The sequence below is a fragment of the Bombina bombina genome, chromosome 1 (genome assembly GCF_027579735.1).
Source record: "Bombina bombina isolate aBomBom1 chromosome 1, aBomBom1.pri, whole genome shotgun sequence".
Classification (NCBI taxonomy): domain Eukaryota; kingdom Metazoa; phylum Chordata; class Amphibia; order Anura; family Bombinatoridae; genus Bombina; species Bombina bombina.
In genome coordinates this window covers 334,777,415-334,785,580 of record NC_069499.1, presented here as the reverse complement: position 1 = coordinate 334,785,580, position 8,166 = coordinate 334,777,415, and the positions used below count along the sequence as shown (strand labels likewise).

The 8,166-nt window shown below is 43.0% G+C and overlaps 1 long non-coding RNA gene across 1 annotated transcript; it reads right to left on the bottom strand.

Annotated features, from left to right (window-relative positions):
- Positions 1-2,741: 2,741 nt before the first annotated feature.
- On the bottom strand, positions 2,742-3,114 carry LOC128637683 (uncharacterized). The gene is made up of 2 exons (XR_008399011.1): positions 2,931-3,114; positions 2,742-2,850 (listed from the first exon to the last, which is right to left on the bottom strand). It is a non-coding gene; the product is annotated as an uncharacterized LOC128637683 (long non-coding RNA).
- Positions 3,115-8,166: the final 5,052 nt, after the last annotated feature.

Sequence of the window (8,166 nt, the reverse complement as noted above, 5' to 3'; positions counted from 1 at the left end):
TAAATGTAGATTACGTGTTGATAACCAAACATAGTCACCTACTCTATATTTAGGCGAGGAAATCCTTTTTTTATCAAAATGGAATTTATAGCGTTCCTTGGCGATGCGAATATTTTCAGCAGTTAGTGAAAAAGATTCACTAATAGTGTTGATGAGGTCATTCACAACAGGACAGCTGTTGCTGTCCATAGAATGCCATTCAAAAGAAGGATGGAAACCATAATTAATGAAGAACGGTGTGAACTTTGTAGAGGAATGGATGGAATTGTTGAAGGCGAATTCTGCGTATGGTAGTAGTTGCGTCCAGGTATCTTGTTTAGCTGAAATGAAACATCTCAAATATTGTTCAATGCACTGGTTTGTCCTTTCAGTCTGGCCATTAGTTTGGGGATGGAAAGAGGTACTGAGACGTCTAGAAATACCCAATGAGTGACAAAGTTGTTTCCAGAATTGGCTGGTGAATTGAGTTCCCCTATCTGAGGTGATACTATTCGGGAGTCCGTGATACTTGAATATATGATGTATCATTAAGGAAATGGTTTCAGAAGAAGTTGGGAGCTTATGGTAGGGCACGAAATGTGCCATTTTACTAAATAGGTCTACGACTACTAATATGGTGTTATTCCCTTCAGAAATAGGTAGGTCGACTATGTAGTCGATTGCTATGTCCTTCCAAGGACGGTCAGGAGTCGGTAATGGGATCAATTTCCCGTAAGGGGGAGTCCTCCCTTTTTTTGTAGTTTCGCAGATTAAGCAGGTTTTAACGTAATCCTCAACATCAGTGAGGCAGGTAGGCCACCAAAAGAATCTGGAGACTAATTCTTGAGTTTTCTTTATGCCCATGTGTCCAGCAGATGGAGAATCATGTAAAGTTTTTAAGACTGTTGCTCTGAGACTGTTGGGTACATAAATTTGTTGTTGATAATAATACAACCCATCCGAGTGTAAATCCAAGACCTGTAATGGTTTATTTGAGTCAGCCTGTTGTGCTGATTTGAACTGAATGTTTTGTTCTGTAGTTAAAGCTAAGAATCTGTCAAGAGGAATTAGAGGTGAAAGGTTTGGATGTGACACTTGGTCCACCAAGTGTCTTGAAAGGGCATCAGCCTTCTTGTTCTTGTTTGCAGGACGGTAGGTGATAAGATAATTAAATCTAGCCAAGAATAGGTTCCATCGGACCTGTCGTGCGCTGAGAGTCCTATTAGATTGTAGGTATTCTAGATTTTTGTGATCCGTGTAAATCAAGATTGGAAGAAGGGTCCCTTCTAGAAGGTGTCTCCATTGTTCCAATGATGTTTTGATTGCTAACAGTTCTTTATCACCTATTGGGTAGTTTATTTCAGCTGAATTAAGAATTCGTGAATAGAAGGCAACAGGATGCAGAGGATCTTTTGGAGTCTGCCTCTGTGAGAGGATTGCTCCTAAAGCATAATTAGATGCATCCACTTCCAAGATGTACTGCAACTCAGAATTAGGGAATTGGAGGATAGGGGCCGTAGTGAAAGCTTTTTTTAAGAAGTTGAATATTTCTTCTAAATCATCGTTCCATATGAAGTGTGTGTCAGATTTGGTCAAGTTAGTTAATGGTCTAGTCAAGTCAGCAAAATTTTTAATAAACTTTCTGTAGAAATTGGCGAAACCCATGAACCTTTGTATATCCTTTTTACTTTTTGGGGAAGGCCAATTTTGAATTACCGATATCTTATCATTATCCATCTGGATACCTTGGGGTGATACAATATAACCTAGGAATTTAATTTCTTTGGAGTGAAATAGGCATTTTTCTAGTTTAACATAAAGAGAATTCTCTCGTAACCGTGTTAATACTAGGGTGACATGTTTGATGTGTTCAGTAAGTGAGGTAGAGAATATGAGTATGTCATCCAAATATATTACCATAAATAAATCCAAAAAATCCTTGAAAATATCATTTATGAAGTACTGAAAGGTAGCCGGGGCATTACAGAGGCCAAATGGCATCACAGTATATTCAAAAAGGCTGTAACGTGTACGGAATGCTGTAAGCCATTCATGACCCTCCTTTATTCGTACCAAGTTGTAAGCCCCTCTTAGATCTAATTTAGTGTATATAGTAGCATTTTGTAATCTATCAAGGAGTTGAGGAATTAAAGGCAGTGGATAGCGGTTTTTTATCGTACGCTTGTTTAACTCTCTGTAATCAATAATGGGTCTTAGGGATTGATCTTTATTTTTAACAAAAAAGATACCAGCCCCAGCTGGGGAGGTGGAAGGACGTATAAAGCCTTTCTTCAAATTATCTGCCAAATAAGTTTTTAGATGTTGTAACTCAGGATCAGAGAGGGGAAATATATGGCCGTAAGGTATATCAACTCCTGGTAGGAGATCTATAGGGCAGTCATAAACCCTATGAGGGGGTAGATTCTCTGATTCTTTTTTGTCAAAGACATCAGCGAATGTTATGTATTCCTTGGGGATTTGTAAAGGAACATCAAGTAAAATTTGTTCATGATGGAGACACAAATTTTTACAATAAGGAGAATCAAAGATGACATGTGAAGTTGACCATTGTATAGTGGGATCGTGTTGTTTAAACCAACTGATACCAAGTATAATGGGATATAGAGGTGAGGGTATAACATCAAAAGTAAGAAACTCTGTGTGTTGGTCATGTGTGGTAAGCCTTAAAGGTATGGTGTGGTATAAGATGGGTCCTGATGTAATTTCTTTACCATCAATAAAACGAAGTACACTAGGCACCATTTTCTTAACTAGTGGAATTTTATTTACAGTAGTGAATTGGTAATCTATATAATTGTGGCTGGCACCAGAGTCAAGGATTGCTTGTGAGTTGAGTCTTTGCTGATCCCACTGTAATAAGATAGGAAGGGAGCAATGATTAGATTGTGTTTGTTTAGCAGATAAACATATACTTGTGGTGTTCATCTTACCCTTCCTACGCTGTAATTGAGAGCAGTCCTTTACAGAGTGATCGATCCCTCCACAATACATACAGAGATCTAAAGCTTTTCTTCTTAATTTTTCCTGTAGAGTTAATGGACCTCTGATGAACCCGAGTTCCATAGGGATTTCAGAGGCTTTTGTAGTTGTCTTAGGTGGATGCAGAGTAGTAACTGTTTGTTTAGTGGATGTTTCTAAGTGTGACTTTTCTGAGCGTCTCTCTCTGATGCGTCTATCTAATGTGATGCTAGCATCTATTAGGAGTTCTAAAGTCTCTGGGAGGGGTTGTCTGGCTAGCTTATCCTTGAGAGTATCTGAGAGGCCTAGGCGGAATTGATTGCGCAAGGAAAGGTCATTCCACTGTGTATCAGGGGACCATTTCTTAAACTCTGCGATGTAGTCCTCCACAGGCCTTTTATGTTGTCTCAGAGACCTCATTGCTGTCTCAGCAGACAGCTGTTTGTAGGGATCATCATAAAGCTGTCCCATTGCTTTAAAAAACTGATCAAATGAGTACAGCAATGGGTCATTGGTTTCAAAAAACAAATTTGCCCATATACGTGGTTCGCCACGCAGATAGGAGATTGTGGTGAGAACCTTCAAATGATCATTGAAGTATGTTTTAGGTTTTAATTGAAAATATAAGGAACATGAGTTTTTGAATTCCCTAAATTCTGAACGAATACCACTAAATGTTTGTGGGGGATTAGGTTGGGGTTCACTAGAACTAATACGTGTAGTGAGGGTATCAATTTTTTCATTGATGTATTGCTTTAGGGCAGAGTTTTCTAATTGTAGTGTATTTAACCCTGTTGTAAGGTTATCTACAGTTTGAGTTAATTTCTCTACATGAGATAATAAGGCTGCTGGGTCCATAGTATAGGCTTGATTGTTATTGTCAGCCTGTGGAAGATAATCTCACCCCTGTAAAGGAGAGAGGGAATTTTTAGGACCACAACTGCAGGCTTAGGAGTGTAGTGAAAGTATCAGTGATTCTGTGTAGGTGAGGGAAGGCAGCAAGGTTCAGAATCAATAGATACAGTTCACTTTTATTATAAGGATAGGTGTGACAATGGCTGAGACCTCAGAGCCTTTAGCCCCACTCAGTATTGTCAAACTGGTTCCCACATATAAGAACATGCAATTGCAAGTTAAAGTTTTAGACAGACCATATCTAATCTTTATTGGCAGCAGACATAGTGTACAACTTTAAAGCAACAAATAAAGCTACTGAGATTTAGGCAGTAGTTAGGTATTGAGAGTGAACAATTAAGAATATAGGTAGAATAGAGCGTTTAAATATGAAGGAAACCTAACTAAGATTCTGAGGCATGTCAGGAGTAATTACTGAATAATCGTAAGTTACTGCGGTATGAGTATGAAGGAAGCGCTTTTGAGACTTACTAGTAGTAGTAAAGGGTGAGGTCTGTCCGGACAGAGTGGAGTTCCCCTGCAGAGTTTGGGGAAATTGCAGCGTGTGCGATGGCGTGTGACGTCACCGCTTGCCGGTTCCGGTCCTGTGTTTGGTAGAGAGGTGAGCAGCGTCTGTCTCAAAGGTTGCAAGGAGGTTAGAGGGTGAGAAGCTGGATTCAACAATCAAGCAATTTGGTATGAGTAGGAGGGAAATTTAAACTGCTTGTTGGGGAGGAGTTATGTAAGTGTGAAAAGACACAGCTATACAAAGGATAAGGCAAAGAACTTAGGCAGTTTATGACAACCGATGGATGTTGATCCCAGATGAAAGAAGGACTCACAGACCTAGGAGAGAAAGGAGATTTACCAAGAAAGCCATTAATACAGTGGATATCAGTTCCGGTGAGAGCTCTGTTCCTGAAGCCATGACTAGCACAGGCGAACCCAGTTATACAGGGATCACTACTAGATCCAGGGGGAACAGCAGTAATCAACATTGGGACACCAAGAGGGGTGATGTGGAGACCTTACCACCATTGGTGGCACATCCAACCTCTACCATCTTCTCGAGGGTACTAGCGTGCCAGTGCTCATTCTTACTGACCACAAGAATTTAACTTATCTATCTGAAGCAAAACGTTTGTCGCCCCGACAGGACAGATGGTCGCTATTTTTTTTCTCAGTTTAATTATGTGGTCTCCTACCTGCCTGGTAGTAAGAATGTTAGGGCTGATGCCCTCTCTCGACAATTTTCGCCTCTGTCCAAGGAGGAGTCTGTACCTACTCCTGTTATACCTCCTGACCATATTTTTGCTACCATACAAACTAATTTGATTTCTCCCTTGGGGGAGGAGATCCTGGCTGCACTAACCATTGCACCTCCTGAGAAACCTAGTGGTAAGTGTTTTGTTCCTGAGAATCGTCGAACTAAACTTTTGCACACTTACCATTTTCCTAAAGCCACAGGTCACCCAGGCAAGAACCAAATGATTTGGTCTGTCACTCGACAATTCTGGTGGCCAGGTCTTCATTCTGATATTGCTGCGTATGTTGCCTCCTGCTCAGTTTGTGCACAGAATAAGACTCCTCGACATCTTCCTGTGGGTCTTCTTCAACCTATTGCTAATGGTGAGCGTCCTTGGACACATCTTTCCATGGACTTCGTTGTCACATTGCATTCCCTTGATGAAGCTGCCTACCGTTCAGGAGCTTGCTTCGATTTTTGTCTGGGAGGTCTTCCGTTTACATGGGTTACCCAAGGAGATAGTGTCGGACCGGGGTAGCCAGTTTGTCTCCAGATTTTCCAGGTTCCTTTTGTGCTCAAATGGGGATCCAGCTTTCCTTCTCCTCGGCATATCACCCTCAATCCAATGGGGCTGCGGAACGGTCTAATCAAGCTCTGGAACAGTTCCTCCATTGCTATGTCTCAGATTGCTACAATAATTGGTCTGAACTGTTACCTTGGGCAGAGTTTGCTCGTAATAGTGCTAGTAATGCTTCCTCCAAGTTATCCCCGTTCATGGCGAATTATGGGTTTCAACCATCCTTGTTGCCCGATTCATTCATGTCTCAGGGTATTCCGACTTTGGAGGAGCATCTCCGGCAACTCCGTTCCACATGGGTGCAGATTCAGGATTGCCTTCATCGTTCTATTCAGTGCCAAAAGTTCCAGGCTGATCGTAGGCATCTGCCCGCACCTTCCTACCAGGTTGGTGAGATAGTTTGGCTGTCCTTCCGCAACTTGAACCTTTGTGTGCCTTCCAATAAATTGGCTCCCCGTTATGTTGGTCCTTTTTGAATTCTACGACGGGTTAATCCTGTGGCCTACGCTCTTGACCTTCCTCCTGCTATGCGCATCTCCAATGTTTTTCATGTCTCCCTCTTGAAACCATTGGTTTATAATCGGTTTACCACTGTGTTGACTTGTCCCCATCCTATCTTTGTTGACAACCATGAGGAGTATGAGGTCAGCAGCATTATTGACTCTCGTATGTCCAGGAGCCGTGTACAGTATTTGGTTCACTGGAGGGACTACTGTCCAGAGGAGCGTTCTTGGGTTCCCTCCTCTGATGTTCATGCTCCCGCCCTCCTCCATGCCTTCCATGCCCGTTTCCCCAATAAGCCTTTTGTCCTTCAGCGGGGGAGCGGTCATTGAGGGGAGGGTACTGTCAGGGTTTTTTCCCTGTTGTTTGCCATGTGCTGCTGGCAGCCATTTTACTCACCTCTCTTCATGACTATGGTGCATTGTGGGGATGCTGCTCATTTCCTACACTTCCTTTTATGGCCAGACTGGTGTGCATCATCCATGTGAGACAGGATCATCACTTATTATTTAAAGGGCCTCTGTTCAGTATGATTTGCCTTGTCTCAGACCTGTTTGTGAGAGTTCCTGTGTATTACCTGGCTGCCTGACGTCCTTCCTGGTTCCTGATTCCTGGCTTGTTCCTGACTCTGCTGCTTTCCTTGTTCCTGATTCTGGCTCGACTGACTATTTGCTTTGGCTCCTGACTCGGCTCATCTGACTACCAGCTCTGGTTTTTACTCCTGGCTTGTTATTTGACTTGTGGACTTTTTATTATTTTTTGCTATTAATAAAGGTGTGATTATTTTTGCACTTCTTGTCTCAATCTGATTCCTGGCACCCTGACAGAGAGAGAGCAAAAGAGAGGGGTAGAGAGCAAAATAGAGGGGAGATAGAGCAAAAGAGAGGGGGGAGAAAAAAAAAATCCTAAATTTAACCCCCAAATAGGTACCCACTGTTCCTGAAGTCTGACAGGGAAAGTCTTCTTTCAGGCGCCTCCATCATCTTCTGTCTTCAACCGGAGCAAAGGTGGTGCAGGGTGGTCCTTAGTGGTGGTCCTCAGTGGTGGTGGTCCAAAGCAATTTGTAAGCTCCTCTTTATGTGATAGTCCGCCGCACACTGAAGATTAAATGCAAGGTACCCCATATTTATTTGCAAAAGAGGGGGGAGAAAGAGCAAAAAAGGGGAGAGAGACCAAAATAGGGGGGAGAGAGTGCAAAATAGAGGGAAGAGAGAATGCAAATGAGAGGGGTTAGTGAGAGCAAAAGAGGGGGGAGAGAGAGCAAAAGAGTGGGGTGAGAGTGCAAAAGAGGGGGGAGAGAGTGCAAAAGAGGGGGGAGAGAGTGCAAAAGAGAGGGCAAGAGAGGCAAAAAGAGGGAAGAGAGCAAAATATAGGAAGAGAGAGCAAAAGAGAGTGCAGAAAGAGCAAAAGAGGGGGGAGAGAGAGCAAAAGCAGGGGTAGGGAGAGCAAAAGAGGGAGGAGAGAGAACAAAAGAGAGGGGAGAGAGAGAAAAAGATGAGAGAGAGAGCAAAAGAGAAGGGGGAGAGAGAGAGAGAGCAAAAGAAAGGGGGAGAGTGCAAAAGAGAAGGGGGAGAGCAAATTAGAGGGGAGAGAGAGCAAAAGAGAGGGGGGAGAGAGCAAAAGAGAGGGGGAGAGAGCAAAAAGAGAGGGGGAGAGAGCAAAAGATAGGAAGAGGAGAGCAAGAAGAGAGGGCAGAGAGAGAAAAAGAGGGGGGAGAGGAGCGCAAAAGCAGGGGTAGGGAGAGCAAAAGAGGGAGGAGAGAGAACAAAAGAGAGGGGGAGAGAGAGAAAAAGATGAGAGAGAGAGCAAAAGAGAGGGGGAGAGAGAGAGAGCAAAACAGAGGGGGGGAGAGAGTGCAAAAGAGAAGGGGGAGGAGCAAAATTGAGGGGAAATGAGAAGAACAAAAGAGAGGGGGAAGAGAGCAAAAGAGAGGGGGGAGAGAGCAAAAGAGAGGGGGAGAGAAAGCAAAAGAGATGAGAGAGAGATCAAA